Genomic DNA, 17,996 nt, shown 5'->3' with positions numbered 1-17,996 from the left:
GGCAGCGTTCTGGATCCCTCGCCGCACAGGGGCTCCTGCGAGGCCCCCTCTTGCCCCACCCACCCAGAGCCGTCAGGGCTGGCCCAAGGCGAACAGCCGGCCCAGCCGCGCGGGGCCTTTCTCTCACAACGCCCCCACCACGGTCGCTTGTCCCGACCAAGACCCGGCCGGGGGGCAAGAGGGCGTGGGGTGTAGCCGGTCGGGGGGTGGCCCTGTTTTGCCCCGCGCTGGCACTAGAGGCGGCGGCCTGATCTCGGGTGAGAGGGCCTGAGAGAAACCCAGACACACCCCACCACCACCAGGAGCAAATCCACTCCCCCACACAGAGACAACACGCGGGCGCGCTCGCACGCGCTCGCGCGGACACACACACACAGACACACACACAGACACAGACACACACGCACGCACACGCACGCACGCGCACGCACACACACACGCGGCTTGGAGGAGAGCAAGGACGAGATGGATGGAGAGATAGAAACTGAGGGAGGGAGAGAGACAGCGATCGAGAGAGACAGGCGAGGGCGAGAGGGAAGGAGACAGACAGAGAGGCTGAGAAAGAGAGAGGGACAGAGAAAGAGAGAGAGAGAGAGACAGAGAGACAGAGGGAAAACGACAGAAGTAGCGCGAGGTCCAGGGGGAAACCTAGAAGAGAGAGGCGGAGGGAGCTAGAGAGCGAGAGCGATAGAGCCTTAGAGAGGAAGCGCCCGGCTCCGTTAGGCAGCGCCCTCTTGAGCAGGCCGGGGCAGGGTGGAGGGGGCTTGGGCTGCGCCAGAACACGCGGGCCAGGCGGTCCGTGCGAGAGGAGCAACGGAGCGCGGAGACGGGCTTTTTCTTGGATGAATTGCTTGCTTTGGAGGTGGGTTTCGTAGGCTCCTGCCTTTCTTGGCACCTCCCTGTGCTCTGGGTGCCTTGCGGCGGGCCCCGAGATTTGCAGAGCGTGCCCGCCCGTTTGGCGGGAGCCGTGGCCCCGGGCGGGCCCGGAGGCCTGGGTCTCCGGCGTGTCCTCGGGACTGGAGTCGTCGACACGAAGTGGGGGGCATTGGGAATCCCGGGTGCACAGGGACTGTTTTCCTGGTGGCTGGCGAAGCAATGCCCTTCCCCCGGGTAAAGCAGCCCATGCGTTCTGGAGCCGAGGTCTTGGCTGGCGTCTGTGGTTCCCGCTGCCCCTGCCCGCCCCTTCCCCCGGTTTGGAAGGGTGCGACGACGGCGCCCGACGGGTGAATGGAATCGCCTGGGCGTTCCGGGAGCGGGAAGGTACCGCGAACAGCAGGGAACCCGCGGCTGCGCCTTTGGGGTCCGGCCCGCTGCCCTCCCAGGCTGGAGCCGGGCTCCTGGCGGGGCGGCGGCGAGGCGGAAGCGGTGGGATGCTGCTGCCCGGCGTGCAGTAGGGGCGGAGCCCCAGGAGGAGGACCCCGGCTGCGGCTGCGGCGGGGGTGTAGGTGGGCGGTAAAGGGGGAGCAGAGTCAGGGGAGGTTGGCAAGCATGGCGACTGTAGGGGGAAGGGAGGCAGCGGGGAAGCCAAAAGAGCCTACAGCAGGCCGGGCGGGCGCGGTGGCTCCCGCCTGTAATCCCAGCACTCTGGGAGGCCGAGGCGGGTGGATCACGAGGTCAGGAGCTCGAGACCATCCCGGCTGACAGGGTGAAACCCCGTCTCTAGGAAAAATAGAAAAAATTAGCCGGGCGTGGTGGCGGGCGCCTGTAGGCCCAGCTACTCGGGAGGCTGAGGCCGGGGAATGGCGTGAGCCCGGGAGGCGGAGCTTGCAGTGAGCCGAGATGGCGCCACTGCACTCCAGCCTGGGCGACAGAGCGAGACTCCGTCTGGAAGAAAAGGAAAGAAAAAGCAAAAAGCCAAAGAAAAAGCCTACAGCACCCGGTATTCCCAGGCGGTCTCCCATCCAAGTACTAACCAGGCCCGACCCTGCTTAGCTTCCGAGATCAGACGAGATCGGGCGCGTTCAGGGTGGTATGGCCGTAGACGCCGAAGGAGGCGCCTGGCTGCCCCAAGAGCCCGGCCCGGCCCGGCCGTGCCCGCCGGATTGCGGCCGTCACCGCCAGCCCGGGGCCGCGGGGCTCGGATCGGGGACCCCCGAGCCGCTGGCCCGCGGCCTTCCCCCCGGCTCCCGCGCTCCCGAGCTTCCACCACATCGGGCCCGCTCGGAGCAGGGAGTGCTCCGAGGCGTCAGGGCCCAGGGCCCACGATCCTGGGACGCCCTCCGGTCCTCCGCCCTGTCGCGGAGGCAGCGTTCTGGATCCCTCGCCGCACAGGGGCTCCTGCGAGGCCCCCTCTTGCCCCACCCACCCAGAGCCGTCAGGGCTGGCCCAAGGCGAACAGCCGGCCCAGCGGCGCGGGGCCTTTCTCTCACAACGCCCCCACCACGGTCGCTTGTCCCGACCAAGACCCGGCCGGGGGGCAAGAGGGCGTGGGGTGTAGCCGGTCGGGGGGTGGCCCTGTTTTGCCCCGCGCTGGCACTAGAGGCGGCGGCCTGATCTCGGGTGAGAGGGCCTGAGAGAAACCCAGACACACCCCACCACCACCAGGAGCAAATCCACTCCCCCACACAGAGACAACACGCGGGCGCGCTCGCACGCGCTCGCGCGGACACACACACACAGACACACACACAGACACAGACACACACGCACGCACACGCACGCGCGCGCACGCACACACACACGCGGCTTGGAGGAGAGCAAGGACGAGATGGATGGAGAGATAGAAACTGAGGGAGGGAGAGAGACAGTGATCGAGAGAGACAGGCGAGGGCGAGAGGGAAGGAGACAGACAGAGAGGCTGAGAAAGAGAGAGGGACAGAGAAAGAGAGAGAGAGAGAGACAGAGAGACAGAGGGAAAACGACAGAAGTAGCGCGAGGTCCAGGGGGAAACCTAGAAGAGAGAGGCGGAGGGAGCTAGAGAGCGAGAGCGATAGAGCCTTAGAGAGGAAGCGCCCGGCTCCGTTAGGCAGCGCCCTCTTGAGCAGGCCGGGGCAGGGTGGAGGGGGCTTGGGCTGCGCCAGAACACGCGGGCCAGGCGGTCCGTGCGAGAGGAGCAACGGAGCGTGGAGACGGGCTTTTTCTTGGATGAATTGCTTGCTTTGGAGGTGGGTTTCGTAGGCTCCTGCCTTTCTTGGCACCTCCCTGTGCTCTGGGTGCCTTGCGGCGGGCCCCGAGATTTGCAGAGCGTGCCCGCCCGTTTGGCGGGAGCCGTGGCCCCGGGCGGGCCCGGAGGCCTGGGTCTCCGGCGTGTCCTCGGGACTGGAGTCGTCGACACGAAGTGGGGGGCATTGGGAATCCCGGGTGCACAGGGACTGTTTTCCTGGTGGCTGGCGAAGCAATGCCCTTCCCCCGGGTAAAGCAGCCCATGCGTTCTGGAGCCGAGGTCTTGGCTGGCGTCTGTGGTTCCCGCTGCCCCTGCCCGCCCCTTCCCCCGGTTTGGAAGGGTGCGACGACGGCGCCCGACGGGTGAATGGAATCGCCTGGGCGTTCCGGGAGCGGGAAGGTACCGCGAACGGCAGGGAACCCGCGGCTGCGCCTTTGGGGTCCGGCCCGCTGCCCTCCCAGGCTGGAGCCGGGCTCCTGGCGGGGCGGCGGCGAGGCGGAAGCGGTGGGATGCTGCTGCCCGGCGTGCAGTAGGGGCGGAGCCCCAGGAGGAGGACCCCGGCTGCGGCTGCGGCGGGGGTGTAGGTGGGCGGTAAAGGGGGAGCAGAGTCAGGGGAGGTTGGCAAGCATGGCGACTGTAGGGGGAAGGGAGGCAGCGGGGAAGCCAAAAGAGCCTACAGCAGGCCGGGCGGGCGCGGTGGCTCCCGCCTGTAATCCCAGCACTCTGGGAGGCCGAGGCGGGTGGATCACGAGGTCAGGAGCTCGAGACCATCCCGGCTGACAGGGTGAAACCCCGTCTCTAGGAAAAATAGAAAAAATTAGCCGGGCGTGGTGGCGGGCGCCTGTAGGCCCAGCTACTCGGGAGGCTGAGGCCGGGGAATGGCGTGAGCCCGGGAGGCGGAGCTTGCAGTGAGCCGAGATGGCGCCACTGCACTCCAGCCTGGGCGACAGAGCGAGACTCCGTCTGGAAGAAAAGGAAAGAAAAAGCAAAAAGCCAAAGAAAAAGCCTACAGCACCCGGTATTCCCAGGCGGTCTCCCATCCAAGTACTAACCAGGCCCGACCCTGCTTAGCTTCCGAGATCAGACGAGATCGGGCGCGTTCAGGGTGGTATGGCCGTAGACGCCGAAGGAGGCGCCTGGCTGCCCCAAGAGCCCGGCCCGGCCCGGCCGTGCCCGCCGGATTGCGGCCGTCACCGCCAGCCCGGGGCCGCGGGGCTCGGATCGGGGACCCCCGAGCCGCTGGCCCGCGGCCTTCCCCCCGGCTCCCGCGCTCCCGAGCTTCCACCACATCGGGCCCGCTCGGAGCAGGGAGTGCTCCGAGGCGTCAGGGCCCAGGGCCCACGATCCTGGGACGCCCTCCGGTCCTCCGCCCTGTCGCGGAGGCAGCGTTCTGGATCCCTCGCCGCACAGGGGCTCCTGCGAGGCCCCCTCTTGCCCCACCCACCCAGAGCCGTCAGGGCTGGCCCAAGGCGAACAGCCGGCCCAGCGGCGCGGGGCCTTTCTCTCACAACGCCCCCACCACGGTCGCTTGTCCCGACCAAGACCCGGCCGGGGGGCAAGAGGGCGTGGGGTGTAGCCGGTCGGGGGGTGGCCCTGTTTTGCCCCGCGCTGGCACTAGAGGCGGCGGCCTGATCTCGGGTGAGAGGGCCTGAGAGAAACCCAGACACACCCCACCACCACCAGGAGCAAATCCACTCCCCCACACAGAGACAACACGCGGGCGCGCTCGCACGCGCTCGCGCGGACACACACACACAGACACACACACAGACACAGACACACACGCACGCACACGCACGCGCGCGCACGCACACACACACGCGGCTTGGAGGAGAGCAAGGACGAGATGGATGGAGAGATAGAAACTGAGGGAGGGAGAGAGACAGCGATCGAGAGAGACAGGCGAGGGCGAGAGGGAAGGAGACAGACAGAGAGGCTGAGAAAGAGAGAGGGACAGAGAAAGAGAGAGAGAGAGAGACAGAGAGACAGAGGGAAAACGACAGAAGTAGCGCGAGGTCCAGGGGGAAACCTAGAAGAGAGAGGCGGAGGGAGCTAGAGAGCGAGAGCGATAGAGCCTTAGAGAGGAAGCGCCCGGCTCCGTTAGGCAGCGCCCTCTTGAGCAGGCCGGGGCAGGGTGGAGGGGGCTTGGGCTGCGCCAGAACACGCGGGCCAGGCGGTCCGTGCGAGAGGAGCAACGGAGCGCGGAGACGGGCTTTTTCTTGGATGAATTGCTTGCTTTGGAGGTGGGTTTCGTAGGCTCCTGCCTTTCTTGGCACCTCCCTGTGCTCTGGGTGCCTTGCGGCGGGCCCCGAGATTTGCAGAGCGTGCCCGCCCGTTTGGCGGGAGCCGTGGCCCCGGGCGGGCCCGGAGGCCTGGGTCTCCGGCGTGTCCTCGGGACTGGAGTCGTCGACACGAAGTGGGGGGCATTGGGAATCCCGGGTGCACAGGGACTGTTTTCCTGGTGGCTGGCGAAGCAATGCCCTTCCCCCGGGTAAAGCAGCCCATGCGTTCTGGAGCCGAGGTCTTGGCTGGCGTCTGTGGTTCCCGCTGCCCCTGCCCGCCCCTTCCCCCGGTTTGGAAGGGTGCGACGACGGCGCCCGACGGGTGAATGGAATCGCCTGGGCGTTCCGGGAGCGGGAAGGTACCGCGAACGGCAGGGAACCCGCGGCTGCGCCTTTGGGGTCCGGCCCGCTGCCCTCCCAGGCTGGAGCCGGGCTCCTGGCGGGGCGGCGGCGAGGCGGAAGCGGTGGGATGCTGCTGCCCGGCGTGCAGTAGGGGCGGAGCCCCAGGAGGAGGACCCCGGCTGCGGCTGCGGCGGGGGTGTAGGTGGGCGGTAAAGGGGGAGCAGAGTCAGGGGAGGTTGGCAAGCATGGCGACTGTAGGGGGAAGGGAGGCAGCGGGGAAGCCAAAAGAGCCTACAGCAGGCCGGGCGGGCGCGGTGGCTCCCGCCTGTAATCCCAGCACTCTGGGAGGCCGAGGCGGGTGGATCACGAGGTCAGGAGCTCGAGACCATCCCGGCTGACAGGGTGAAACCCCGTCTCTAGGAAAAATAGAAAAAATTAGCCGGGCGTGGTGGCGGGCGCCTGTAGGCCCAGCTACTCGGGAGGCTGAGGCCGGGGAATGGCGTGAGCCCGGGAGGCGGAGCTTGCAGTGAGCCGAGATGGCGCCACTGCACTCCAGCCTGGGCGACAGAGCGAGACTCCGTCTGGAAGAAAAGGAAAGAAAAAGCAAAAAGCCAAAGAAAAAGCCTACAGCACCCGGTATTCCCAGGCGGTCTCCCATCCAAGTACTAACCAGGCCCGACCCTGCTTAGCTTCCGAGATCAGACGAGATCGGGCGCGTTCAGGGTGGTATGGCCGTAGACGCCGAAGGAGGCGCCTGGCTGCCCCAAGAGCCCGGCCCGGCCCGGCCGTGCCCGCCGGATTGCGGCCGTCACCGCCAGCCCGGGGCCGCGGGGCTCGGATCGGGGACCCCCGAGCCGCTGGCCCGCGGCCTTCCCCCCGGCTCCCGCGCTCCCGAGCTTCCACCACATCGGGCCCGCTCGGAGCAGGGAGTGCTCCGAGGCGTCAGGGCCCAGGGCCCACGATCCTGGGACGCCCTCCGGTCCTCCGCCCTGTCGCGGAGGCAGCGTTCTGGATCCCTCGCCGCACAGGGGCTCCTGCGAGGCCCCCTCTTGCCCCACCCACCCAGAGCCGTCAGGGCTGGCCCAAGGCGAACAGCCGGCCCAGCGGCGCGGGGCCTTTCTCTCACAACGCCCCCACCACGGTCGCTTGTCCCGACCAAGACCCGGCCGGGGGGCAAGAGGGCGTGGGGTGTAGCCGGTCGGGGGGTGGCCCTGTTTTGCCCCGCGCTGGCACTAGAGGCGGCGGCCTGATCTCGGGTGAGAGGGCCTGAGAGAAACCCAGACACACCCCACCACCACCAGGAGCAAATCCACTCCCCCACACAGAGACAACACGCGGGCGCGCTCGCACGCGCTCGCGCGGACACACACACACAGACACACACACAGACACAGACACACACGCACGCACACGCACGCGCGCGCACGCACACACACACGCGGCTTGGAGGAGAGCAAGGACGAGATGGATGGAGAGATAGAAACTGAGGGAGGGAGAGAGACAGCGATCGAGAGAGACAGGCGAGGGCGAGAGGGAAGGAGACAGACAGAGAGGCTGAGAAAGAGAGAGGGACAGAGAAAGAGAGAGAGAGAGAGACAGAGAGACAGAGGGAAAACGACAGAAGTAGCGCGAGGTCCAGGGGGAAACCTAGAAGAGAGAGGCGGAGGGAGCTAGAGAGCGAGAGCGATAGAGCCTTAGAGAGGAAGCGCCCGGCTCCGTTAGGCAGCGCCCTCTTGAGCAGGCCGGGGCAGGGTGGAGGGGGCTTGGGCTGCGCCAGAACACGCGGGCCAGGCGGTCCGTGCGAGAGGAGCAACGGAGCGCGGAGACGGGCTTTTTCTTGGATGAATTGCTTGCTTTGGAGGTGGGTTTCGTAGGCTCCTGCCTTTCTTGGCACCTCCCTGTGCTCTGGGTGCCTTGCGGCGGGCCCCGAGATTTGCAGAGTGTGCCCGCCCGTTTGGCGGGAGCCGTGGCCCCGGGCGGGCCCGGAGGCCTGGGTCTCCGGCGTGTCCTCGGGACTGGAGTCGTCGACACGAAGTGGGGGGCATTGGGAATCCCGGGTGCACAGGGACTGTTTTCCTGGTGGCTGGCGAAGCAATGCCCTTCCCCCGGGTAAAGCAGCCCATGCGTTCTGGAGCCGAGGTCTTGGCTGGCGTCTGTGGTTCCCGCTGCCCCTGCCCGCCCCTTCCCCCGGTTTGGAAGGGTGCGACGACGGCGCCCGACGGGTGAATGGAATCGCCTGGGCGTTCCGGGAGCGGGAAGGTACCGCGAACGGCAGGGAACCCGCGGCTGCGCCTTTGGGGTCCGGCCCGCTGCCCTCCCAGGCTGGAGCCGGGCTCCTGGCGGGGCGGCGGCGAGGCGGAAGCGGTGGGATGCTGCTGCCCGGCGTGCAGTAGGGGCGGAGCCCCAGGAGGAGGACCCCGGCTGCGGCTGCGGCGGGGGTGTAGGTGGGCGGTAAAGGGGGAGCAGAGTCAGGGGAGGTTGGCAAGCATGGCGACTGTAGGGGGAAGGGAGGCAGCGGGGAAGCCAAAAGAGCCTACAGCAGGCCGGGCGGGTGCGGTGGCTCCCGCCTGTAATCCCAGCACTCTGGGAGGCCGAGGCGGGTGGATCACGAGGTCAGGAGCTCGAGACCATCCCGGCTGACAGGGTGAAACCCCGTCTCTAGGAAAAATAGAAAAAATTAGCCGGGCGTGGTGGCGGGCGCCTGTAGGCCCAGCTACTCGGGAGGCTGAGGCCGGGGAATGGCGTGAGCCCGGGAGGCGGAGCCTGCAGTGAGCCAAGATGGCGCCACTGCACTCCAGCCTGGGCGACAGAGCGAGACTCCGTCTGGAAGAAAAGGAAAGAAAAAGCAAAAAGCCAAAGAAAAAGCCTACAGCACCCGGTATTCCCAGGCGGTCTCCCATCCAAGTACTAACCAGGCCCGACCCTGCTTAGCTTCCGAGATCAGACGAGATCGGGCGCGTTCAGGGTGGTATGGCCGTAGACGCCGAAGGAGGCGCCTGGCTGCCCCAAGAGCCCGGCCCGGCCCGGCCGTGCCCGCCGGATTGCGGCCGTCACCGCCAGCCCGGGGCCGCGGGGCTCGGATCGGGGACCCCCGAGCCGCTGGCCCGCGGCCTTCCCCCCGGCTCCCGCGCTCCCGAGCTTCCACCACATCGGGCCCGCTCGGAGCAGGGAGTGCTCCGAGGCGTCAGGGCCCAGGGCCCACGATCCTGGGACGCCCTCCGGTCCTCCGCCCTGTCGCGGAGGCAGCGTTCTGGATCCCTCGCCGCACAGGGGCTCCTGCGAGGCCCCCTCTTGCCCCACCCACCCAGAGCCGTCAGGGCTGGCCCAAGGCGAACAGCCGGCCCAGCGGCGCGGGGCCTTTCTCTCACAACGCCCCCACCACGGTCGCTTGTCCCGACCAAGACCCGGCCGGGGGGCAAGAGGGCGTGGGGTGTAGCCGGTCGGGGGGTGGCCCTGTTTTGCCCCGCGCTGGCACTAGAGGCGGCGGCCTGATCTCGGGTGAGAGGGCCTGAGAGAAACCCAGACACACCCCACCACCACCAGGAGCAAATCCACTCCCCCACACAGAGACAACACGCGGGCGCGCTCGCACGCGCTCGCGCGGACACACACACACAGACACACACACAGACACAGACACACACGCACGCACACGCACGCGCGCGCACGCACACACACACGCGGCTTGGAGGAGAGCAAGGACGAGATGGATGGAGAGATAGAAACTGAGGGAGGGAGAGAGACAGCGATCGAGAGAGACAGGCGAGGGCGAGAGGGAAGGAGACAGACAGAGAGGCTGAGAAAGAGAGAGGGACAGAGAAAGAGAGAGAGAGAGAGACAGAGAGACAGAGGGAAAACGACAGAAGTAGCGCGAGGTCCAGGGGGAAACCTAGAAGAGAGAGGCGGAGGGAGCTAGAGAGCGAGAGCGATAGAGCCTTAGAGAGGAAGCGCCCGGCTCCGTTAGGCAGCGCCCTCTTGAGCAGGCCGGGGCAGGGTGGAGGGGGCTTGGGCTGCGCCAGAACACGCGGGCCAGGCGGTCCGTGCGAGAGGAGCAACGGAGCGCGGAGACGGGCTTTTTCTTGGATGAATTGCTTGCTTTGGAGGTGGGTTTCGTAGGCTCCTGCCTTTCTTGGCACCTCCCTGTGCTCTGGGTGCCTTGCGGCGGGCCCCGAGATTTGCAGAGTGTGCCCGCCCGTTTGGCGGGAGCCGTGGCCCCGGGCGGGCCCGGAGGCCTGGGTCTCCGGCGTGTCCTCGGGACTGGAGTCGTCGACACGAAGTGGGGGGCATTGGGAATCCCGGGTGCACAGGGACTGTTTTCCTGGTGGCTGGCGAAGCAATGCCCTTCCCCCGGGTAAAGCAGCCCATGCGTTCTGGAGCCGAGGTCTTGGCTGGCGTCTGTGGTTCCCGCTGCCCCTGCCCGCCCCTTCCCCCGGTTTGGAAGGGTGCGACGACGGCGCCCGACGGGTGAATGGAATCGCCTGGGCGTTCCGGGAGCGGGAAGGTACCGCGAACGGCAGGGAACCCGCGGCTGCGCCTTTGGGGTCCGGCCCGCTGCCCTCCCAGGCTGGAGCCGGGCTCCTGGCGGGGCGGCGGCGAGGCGGAAGCGGTGGGATGCTGCTGCCCGGCGTGCAGTAGGGGCGGAGCCCCAGGAGGAGGACCCCGGCTGCGGCTGCGGCGGGGGTGTAGGTGGGCGGTAAAGGGAGAGCAGAGTCAGGGGAGGTTGGCAAGCATGGCGACTGTAGGGGGAAGGGAGGCAGCGGGGAAGCCAAAAGAGCCTACAGCAGGCCGGGCGGGCGCGGTGGCTCCCGCCTGTAATCCCAGCACTCTGGGAGGCCGAGGCGGGTGGATCACGAGGTCAGGAGCTCGAGACCATCCCGGCTGACAGGGTGAAACCCCGTCTCTAGGAAAAATAGAAAAAATTAGCCGGGCGTGGTGGCGGGCGCCTGTAGGCCCAGCTACTCGGGAGGCTGAGGCCGGGGAATGGCGTGAGCCCGGGAGGCGGAGCTTGCAGTGAGCCGAGATGGCGCCACTGCACTCCAGCCTGGGCGACAGAGCGAGACTCCGTCTGGAAGAAAAGGAAAGAAAAAGCAAAAAGCCAAAGAAAAAGCCTACAGCACCCGGTATTCCCAGGCGGTCTCCCATCCAAGTACTAACCAGGCCCGACCCTGCTTAGCTTCCGAGATCAGACGAGATCGGGCGCGTTCAGGGTGGTATGGCCGTAGACGCCGAAGGAGGCGCCTGGCTGCCCCAAGAGCCCGGCCCGGCCCGGCCGTGCCCGCCGGATTGCGGCCGTCACCGCCAGCCCGGGGCCGCGGGGCTCGGATCGGGGACCCCCGAGCCGCTGGCCCGCGGCCTTCCCCCCGGCTCCCGCGCTCCCGAGCTTCCACCACATCGGGCCCGCTCGGAGCAGGGAGTGCTCCGAGGCGTCAGGGCCCAGGGCCCACGATCCTGGGACGCCCTCCGGTCCTCCGCCCTGTCGCGGAGGCAGCGTTCTGGATCCCTCGCCGCACAGGGGCTCCTGCGAGGCCCCCTCTTGCCCCACCCACCCAGAGCCGTCAGGGCTGGCCCAAGGCGAACAGCCGGCCCAGCCGCGCGGGGCCTTTCTCTCACAACGCCCCCACCACGGTCGCTTGTCCCGACCAAGACCCGGCCGGGGGGCAAGAGGGCGTGGGGTGTAGCCGGTCGGGGGGTGGCCCTGTTTTGCCCCGCGCTGGCACTAGAGGCGGCGGCCTGATCTCGGGTGAGAGGGCCTGAGAGAAACCCAGACACACCCCACCACCACCAGGAGCAAATCCACTCCCCCACACAGAGACAACACGCGGGCGCGCTCGCACGCGCTCGCGCGGACACACACACACAGACACACACACAGACACAGACACACACGCACGCACACGCACGCGCGCGCACGCACACACACACGCGGCTTGGAGGAGAGCAAGGACGAGATGGATGGAGAGATAGAAACTGAGGGAGGGAGAGAGACAGCGATCGAGAGAGACAGGCGAGGGCGAGAGGGAAGGAGACAGACAGAGAGGCTGAGAAAGAGAGAGGGACAGAGAAAGAGAGAGAGAGAGAGACAGAGAGACAGAGGGAAAACGACAGAAGTAGCGCGAGGTCCAGGGGGAAACCTAGAAGAGAGAGGCGGAGGGAGCTAGAGAGCGAGAGCGATAGAGCCTTAGAGAGGAAGCGCCCGGCTCCGTTAGGCAGCGCCCTCTTGAGCAGGCCGGGGCAGGGTGGAGGGGGCTTGGGCTGCGCCAGAGCACGCGGGCCAGGCGGTCCGTGCGAGAGGAGCAACGGAGCGCGGAGACGGGCTTTTTCTTGGATGAATTGCTTGCTTTGGAGGTGGGTTTCGTAGGCTCCTGCCTTTCTTGGCACCTCCCTGTGCTCTGGGTGCCTTGCGGCGGGCCCCGAGATTTGCAGAGCGTGCCCGCCCGTTTGGCGGGAGCCGTGGCCCCGGGCGGGCCCGGAGGCCTGGGTCTCCGGCGTGTCCTCGGGACTGGAGTCGTCGACACGAAGTGGGGGGCATTGGGAATCCCGGGTGCACAGGGACTGTTTTCCTGGTGGCTGGCGAAGCAATGCCCTTCCCCCGGGTAAAGCAGCCCATGCGTTCTGGAGCCGAGGTCTTGGCTGGCGTCTGTGGTTCCCGCTGCCCCTGCCCGCCCCTTCCCCCGGTTTGGAAGGGTGCGACGACGGCGCCCGACGGGTGAATGGAATCGCCTGGGCGTTCCGGGAGCGGGAAGGTACCGCGAACGGCAGGGAACCCGCGGCTGCGCCTTTGGGGTCCGGCCCGCTGCCCTCCCAGGCTGGAGCCGGGCTCCTGGCGGGGCGGCGGCGAGGCGGAAGCGGTGGGATGCTGCTGCCCGGCGTGCAGTAGGGGCGGAGCCCCAGGAGGAGGACCCCGGCTGCGGCTGCGGCGGGGGTGTAGGTGGGCGGTAAAGGGGGAGCAGAGTCAGGGGAGGTTGGCAAGCATGGCGACTGTAGGGGGAAGGGAGGCAGCGGGGAAGCCAAAAGAGCCTACAGCAGGCCGGGCGGGCGCGGTGGCTCCCGCCTGTAATCCCAGCACTCTGGGAGGCCGAGGCGGGTGGATCACGAGGTCAGGAGCTCGAGACCATCCCGGCTGACAGGGTGAAACCCCGTCTCTAGGAAAAATAGAAAAAATTAGCCGGGCGTGGTGGCGGGCGCCTGTAGGCCCAGCTACTCGGGAGGCTGAGGCCGGGGAATGGCGTGAGCCCGGGAGGCGGAGCTTGCAGTGAGCCGAGATGGCGCCACTGCACTCCAGCCTGGGCGACAGAGCGAGACTCCGTCTGGAAGAAAAGGAAAGAAAAAGCAAAAAGCCAAAGAAAAAGCCTACAGCACCCGGTATTCCCAGGCGGTCTCCCATCCAAGTACTAACCAGGCCCGACCCTGCTTAGCTTCCGAGATCAGACGAGATCGGGCGCGTTCAGGGTGGTATGGCCGTAGACGCCGAAGGAGGCGCCTGGCTGCCCCAAGAGCCCGGCCCGGCCCGGCCGTGCCCGCCGGATTGCGGCCGTCACCGCCAGCCCGGGGCCGCGGGGCTCGGATCGGGGACCCCCGAGCCGCTGGCCCGCGGCCTTCCCCCCGGCTCCCGCGCTCCCGAGCTTCCACCACATCGGGCCCGCTCGGAGCAGGGAGTGCTCCGAGGCGTCAGGGCCCAGGGCCCACGATCCTGGGACGCCCTCCGGTCCTCCGCCCTGTCGCGGAGGCAGCGTTCTGGATCCCTCGCCGCACAGGGGCTCCTGCGAGGCCCCCTCTTGCCCCACCCACCCAGAGCCGTCAGGGCTGGCCCAAGGCGAACAGCCGGCCCAGCGGCGCGGGGCCTTTCTCTCACAACGCCCCCACCACGGTCGCTTGTCCCGACCAAGACCCGGCCGGGGGGCAAGAGGGCGTGGGGTGTAGCCGGTCGGGGGGTGGCCCTGTTTTGCCCCGCGCTGGCACTAGAGGCGGCGGCCTGATCTCGGGTGAGAGGGCCTGAGAGAAACCCAGACACACCCCACCACCACCAGGAGCAAATCCACTCCCCCACACAGAGACAACACGCGGGCGCGCTCGCACGCGCTCGCGCGGACACACACACACAGACACACACACAGACACAGACACACACGCACGCACACGCACGCGCGCGCACGCACACACACACGCGGCTTGGAGGAGAGCAAGGACGAGATGGATGGAGAGATAGAAACTGAGGGAGGGAGAGAGACAGCGATCGAGAGAGACAGGCGAGGGCGAGAGGGAAGGAGACAGACAGAGAGGCTGAGAAAGAGAGAGGGACAGAGAAAGAGAGAGAGAGAGAGACAGAGAGACAGAGGGAAAACGACAGAAGTAGCGCGAGGTCCAGGGGGAAACCTAGAAGAGAGAGGCGGAGGGAGCTAGAGAGCGAGAGCGATAGAGCCTTAGAGAGGAAGCGCCCGGCTCCGTTAGGCAGCGCCCTCTTGAGCAGGCCGGGGCAGGGTGGAGGGGGCTTGGGCTGCGCCAGAACACGCGGGCCAGGCGGTCCGTGCGAGAGGAGCAACGGAGCGCGGAGACGGGCTTTTTCTTGGATGAATTGCTTGCTTTGGAGGTGGGTTTCGTAGGCTCCTGCCTTTCTTGGCACCTCCCTGTGCTCTGGGTGCCTTGCGGCGGGCCCCGAGATTTGCAGAGTGTGCCCGCCCGTTTGGCGGGAGCCGTGGCCCCGGGCGGGCCCGGAGGCCTGGGTCTCCGGCGTGTCCTCGGGACTGGAGTCGTCGACACGAAGTGGGGGGCATTGGGAATCCCGGGTGCACAGGGACTGTTTTCCTGGTGGCTGGCGAAGCAATGCCCTTCCCCCGGGTAAAGCAGCCCATGCGTTCTGGAGCCGAGGTCTTGGCTGGCGTCTGTGGTTCCCGCTGCCCCTGCCCGCCCCTTCCCCCGGTTTGGAAGGGTGCGACGACGGCGCCCGACGGGTGAATGGAATCGCCTGGGCGTTCCGGGAGCGGGAAGGTACCGCGAACGGCAGGGAACCCGCGGCTGCGCCTTTGGGGTCCGGCCCGCTGCCCTCCCAGGCTGGAGCCGGGCTCCTGGCGGGGCGGCGGCGAGGCGGAAGCGGTGGGATGCTGCTGCCCGGCGTGCAGTAGGGGCGGAGCCCCAGGAGGAGGACCCCGGCTGCGGCTGCGGCGGGGGTGTAGGTGGGCGGTAAAGGGAGAGCAGAGTCAGGGGAGGTTGGCAAGCATGGCGACTGTAGGGGGAAGGGAGGCAGCGGGGAAGCCAAAAGAGCCTACAGCAGGCCGGGCGGGCGCGGTGGCTCCCGCCTGTAATCCCAGCACTCTGGGAGGCCGAGGCGGGTGGATCACGAGGTCAGGAGCTCGAGACCATCCCGGCTGACAGGGTGAAACCCCGTCTCTAGGAAAAATAGAAAAAATTAGCCGGGCGTGGTGGCGGGCGCCTGTAGGCCCAGCTACTCGGGAGGCTGAGGCCGGGGAATGGCGTGAGCCCGGGAGGCGGAGCTTGCAGTGAGCCGAGATGGCGCCACTGCACTCCAGCCTGGGCGACAGAGCGAGACTCCGTCTGGAAGAAAAGGAAAGAAAAAGCAAAAAGCCAAAGAAAAAGCCTACAGCACCCGGTATTCCCAGGCGGTCTCCCATCCAAGTACTAACCAGGCCCGACCCTGCTTAGCTTCCGAGATCAGACGAGATCGGGCGCGTTCAGGGTGGTATGGCCGTAGACGCCGAAGGAGGCGCCTGGCTGCCCCAAGAGCCCGGCCCGGCCCGGCCGTGCCCGCCGGATTGCGGCCGTCACCGCCAGCCCGGGGCCGCGGGGCTCGGATCGGGGACCCCCGAGCCGCTGGCCCGCGGCCTTCCCCCCGGCTCCCGCGCTCCCGAGCTTCCACCACATCGGGCCCGCTCGGAGCAGGGAGTGCTCCGAGGCGTCAGGGCCCAGGGCCCACGATCCTGGGACGCCCTCCGGTCCTCCGCCCTGTCGCGGAGGCAGCGTTCTGGATCCCTCGCCGCACAGGGGCTCCTGCGAGGCCCCCTCTTGCCCCACCCACCCAGAGCCGTCAGGGCTGGCCCAAGGCGAACAGCCGGCCCAGCCGCGCGGGGCCTTTCTCTCACAACGCCCCCACCACGGTCGCTTGTCCCGACCAAGACCCGGCCGGGGGGCAAGAGGGCGTGGGGTGTAGCCGGTCGGGGGGTGGCCCTGTTTTGCCCCGCGCTGGCACTAGAGGCGGCGGCCTGATCTCGGGTGAGAGGGCCTGAGAGAAACCCAGACACACCCCACCACCACCAGGAGCAAATCCACTCCCCCACACAGAGACAACACGCGGGCGCGCTCGCACGCGCTCGCGCGGACACACACACACAGACACACACACAGACACAGACACACACGCACGCACACGCACGCGCGCGCACGCACACACACACGCGGCTTGGAGGAGAGCAAGGACGAGATGGATGGAGAGATAGAAACTGAGGGAGGGAGAGAGACAGCGATCGAGAGAGACAGGCGAGGGCGAGAGGGAAGGAGACAGACAGAGAGGCTGAGAAAGAGAGAGGGACAGAGAAAGAGAGAGAGAGAGAGACAGAGAGACAGAGGGAAAACGACAGAAGTAGCGCGAGGTCCAGGGGGAAACCTAGAAGAGAGAGGCGGAGGGAGCTAGAGAGCGAGAGCGATAGAGCCTTAGAGAGGAAGCGCCCGGCTCCGTTAGGCAGCGCCCTCTTGAGCAGGCCGGGGCAGGGTGGAGGGGGCTTGGGCTGCGCCAGAGCACGCGGGCCAGGCGGTCCGTGCGAGAGGAGCAACGGAGCGCGGAGACGGGCTTTTTCTTGGATGAATTGCTTGCTTTGGAGGTGGGTTTCGTAGGCTCCTGCCTTTCTTGGCACCTCCCTGTGCTCTGGGTGCCTTGCGGCGGGCCCCGAGATTTGCAGAGCGTGCCCGCCCGTTTGGCGGGAGCCGTGGCCCCGGGCGGGCCCGGAGGCCTGGGTCTCCGGCGTGTCCTCGGGACTGGAGTCGTCGACACGAAGTGGGGGGCATTGGGAATCCCGGGTGCACAGGGACTGTTTTCCTGGTGGCTGGCGAAGCAATGCCCTTCCCCCGGGTAAAGCAGCCCATGCGTTCTGGAGCCGAGGTCTTGGCTGGCGTCTGTGGTTCCCGCTGCCCCTGCCCGCCCCTTCCCCCGGTTTGGAAGGGTGCGACGACGGCGCCCGACGGGTGAATGGAATCGCCTGGGCGTTCCGGGAGCGGGAAGGTACCGCGAACGGCAGGGAACCCGCGGCTGCGCCTTTGGGGTCCGGCCCGCTGCCCTCCCAGGCTGGAGCCGGGCTCCTGGCGGGGCGGCGGCGAGGCGGAAGCGGTGGGATGCTGCTGCCCGGCGTGCAGTAGGGGCGGAGCCCCAGGAGGAGGACCCCGGCTGCGGCTGCGGCGGGGGTGTAGGTGGGCGGTAAAGGGGGAGCAGAGTCAGGGGAGGTTGGCAAGCATGGCGACTGTAGGGGGAAGGGAGGCAGCGGGGAAGCCAAAAGAGCCTACAGCAGGCCGGGCGGGCGCGGTGGCTCCCGCCTGTAATCCCAGCACTCTGGGAGGCCGAGGCGGGTGGATCACGAGGTCAGGAGCTCGAGACCATCCCGGCTGACAGGGTGAAACCCCGTCTCTAGGAAAAATAGAAAAAATTAGCCGGGCGTGGTGGCGGGCGCCTGTAGGCCCAGCTACTCGGGAGGCTGAGGCCGGGGAATGGCGTGAGCCCGGGAGGCGGAGCTTGCAGTGAGCCGAGATGGCGCCACTGCACTCCAGCCTGGGCGACAGAGCGAGACTCCGTCTGGAAGAAAAGGAAAGAAAAAGCAAAAAGCCAAAGAAAAAGCCTACAGCACCCGGTATTCCCAGGCGGTCTCCCATCCAAGTACTAACCAGGCCCGACCCTGCTTAGCTTCCGAGATCAGACGAGATCGGGCGCGTTCAGGGTGGTATGGCCGTAGACGCCGAAGGAGGCGCCTGGCTGCCCCAAGAGCCCGGCCCGGCCCGGCCGTGCCCGCCGGATTGCGGCCGTCACCGCCAGCCCGGGGCCGCGGGGCTCGGATCGGGGACCCCCGAGCCGCTGGCCCGCGGCCTTCCCCCCGGCTCCCGCGCTCCCGAGCTTCCACCACATCGGGCCCGCTCGGAGCAGGGAGTGCTCCGAGGCGTCAGGGCCCAGGGCCCACGATCCTGGGACGCCCTCCGGTCCTCCGCCCTGTCGCGGAGGCAGCGTTCTGGATCCCTCGCCGCACAGGGGCTCCTGCGAGGCCCCCTCTTGCCCCACC

The 17,996-nt window shown here is 67.7% G+C and overlaps 8 non-coding genes across 8 annotated transcripts; all 8 read right to left on the bottom strand.

Annotated features, from left to right (window-relative positions):
- Window positions 1-1,864: 1,864 nt before the first annotated feature.
- On the bottom strand, window positions 1,865-1,983 carry LOC129395147 (5S ribosomal RNA). Its single transcript, XR_008622644.1, has one exon. It is a non-coding gene; the product is annotated as a 5S ribosomal RNA (ribosomal RNA).
- A 2,123-nt stretch (window positions 1,984-4,106) lies between these two features.
- LOC129395142 (5S ribosomal RNA) lies at window positions 4,107-4,225 on the bottom strand. The gene has a single exon (XR_008622638.1). It is a non-coding gene; the product is annotated as a 5S ribosomal RNA (ribosomal RNA).
- A 2,123-nt stretch (window positions 4,226-6,348) lies between these two features.
- On the bottom strand, window positions 6,349-6,467 carry LOC134729948 (5S ribosomal RNA). The gene has a single exon (XR_010111520.1). It is a non-coding gene; the product is annotated as a 5S ribosomal RNA (ribosomal RNA).
- A 2,123-nt stretch (window positions 6,468-8,590) lies between these two features.
- LOC134729947 (5S ribosomal RNA) lies at window positions 8,591-8,709 on the bottom strand. Its single transcript, XR_010111519.1, has one exon. It is a non-coding gene; the product is annotated as a 5S ribosomal RNA (ribosomal RNA).
- Window positions 8,710-10,832: 2,123 nt separating this feature from the next.
- On the bottom strand, window positions 10,833-10,951 carry LOC134729946 (5S ribosomal RNA). The gene has a single exon (XR_010111518.1). It is a non-coding gene; the product is annotated as a 5S ribosomal RNA (ribosomal RNA).
- A 2,123-nt stretch (window positions 10,952-13,074) lies between these two features.
- On the bottom strand, window positions 13,075-13,193 carry LOC134729944 (5S ribosomal RNA). The gene has a single exon (XR_010111516.1). It is a non-coding gene; the product is annotated as a 5S ribosomal RNA (ribosomal RNA).
- A 2,123-nt stretch (window positions 13,194-15,316) lies between these two features.
- On the bottom strand, window positions 15,317-15,435 carry LOC134729943 (5S ribosomal RNA). Its single transcript, XR_010111515.1, has one exon. It is a non-coding gene; the product is annotated as a 5S ribosomal RNA (ribosomal RNA).
- A 2,123-nt stretch (window positions 15,436-17,558) lies between these two features.
- LOC134729942 (5S ribosomal RNA) lies at window positions 17,559-17,677 on the bottom strand. The gene has a single exon (XR_010111514.1). It is a non-coding gene; the product is annotated as a 5S ribosomal RNA (ribosomal RNA).
- Between the last annotated feature and the right edge of the window lie 319 nt (window positions 17,678-17,996).

Source organism: Pan paniscus, chromosome 1 (assembly GCF_029289425.2).
Source record: "Pan paniscus chromosome 1, NHGRI_mPanPan1-v2.0_pri, whole genome shotgun sequence".
Taxonomy (NCBI): Eukaryota; Metazoa; Chordata; class Mammalia; order Primates; family Hominidae; genus Pan; species Pan paniscus.
Note: the sequence above shows the minus strand (reverse complement) of the source record. Positions and strands in the feature narration are given on the sequence as shown.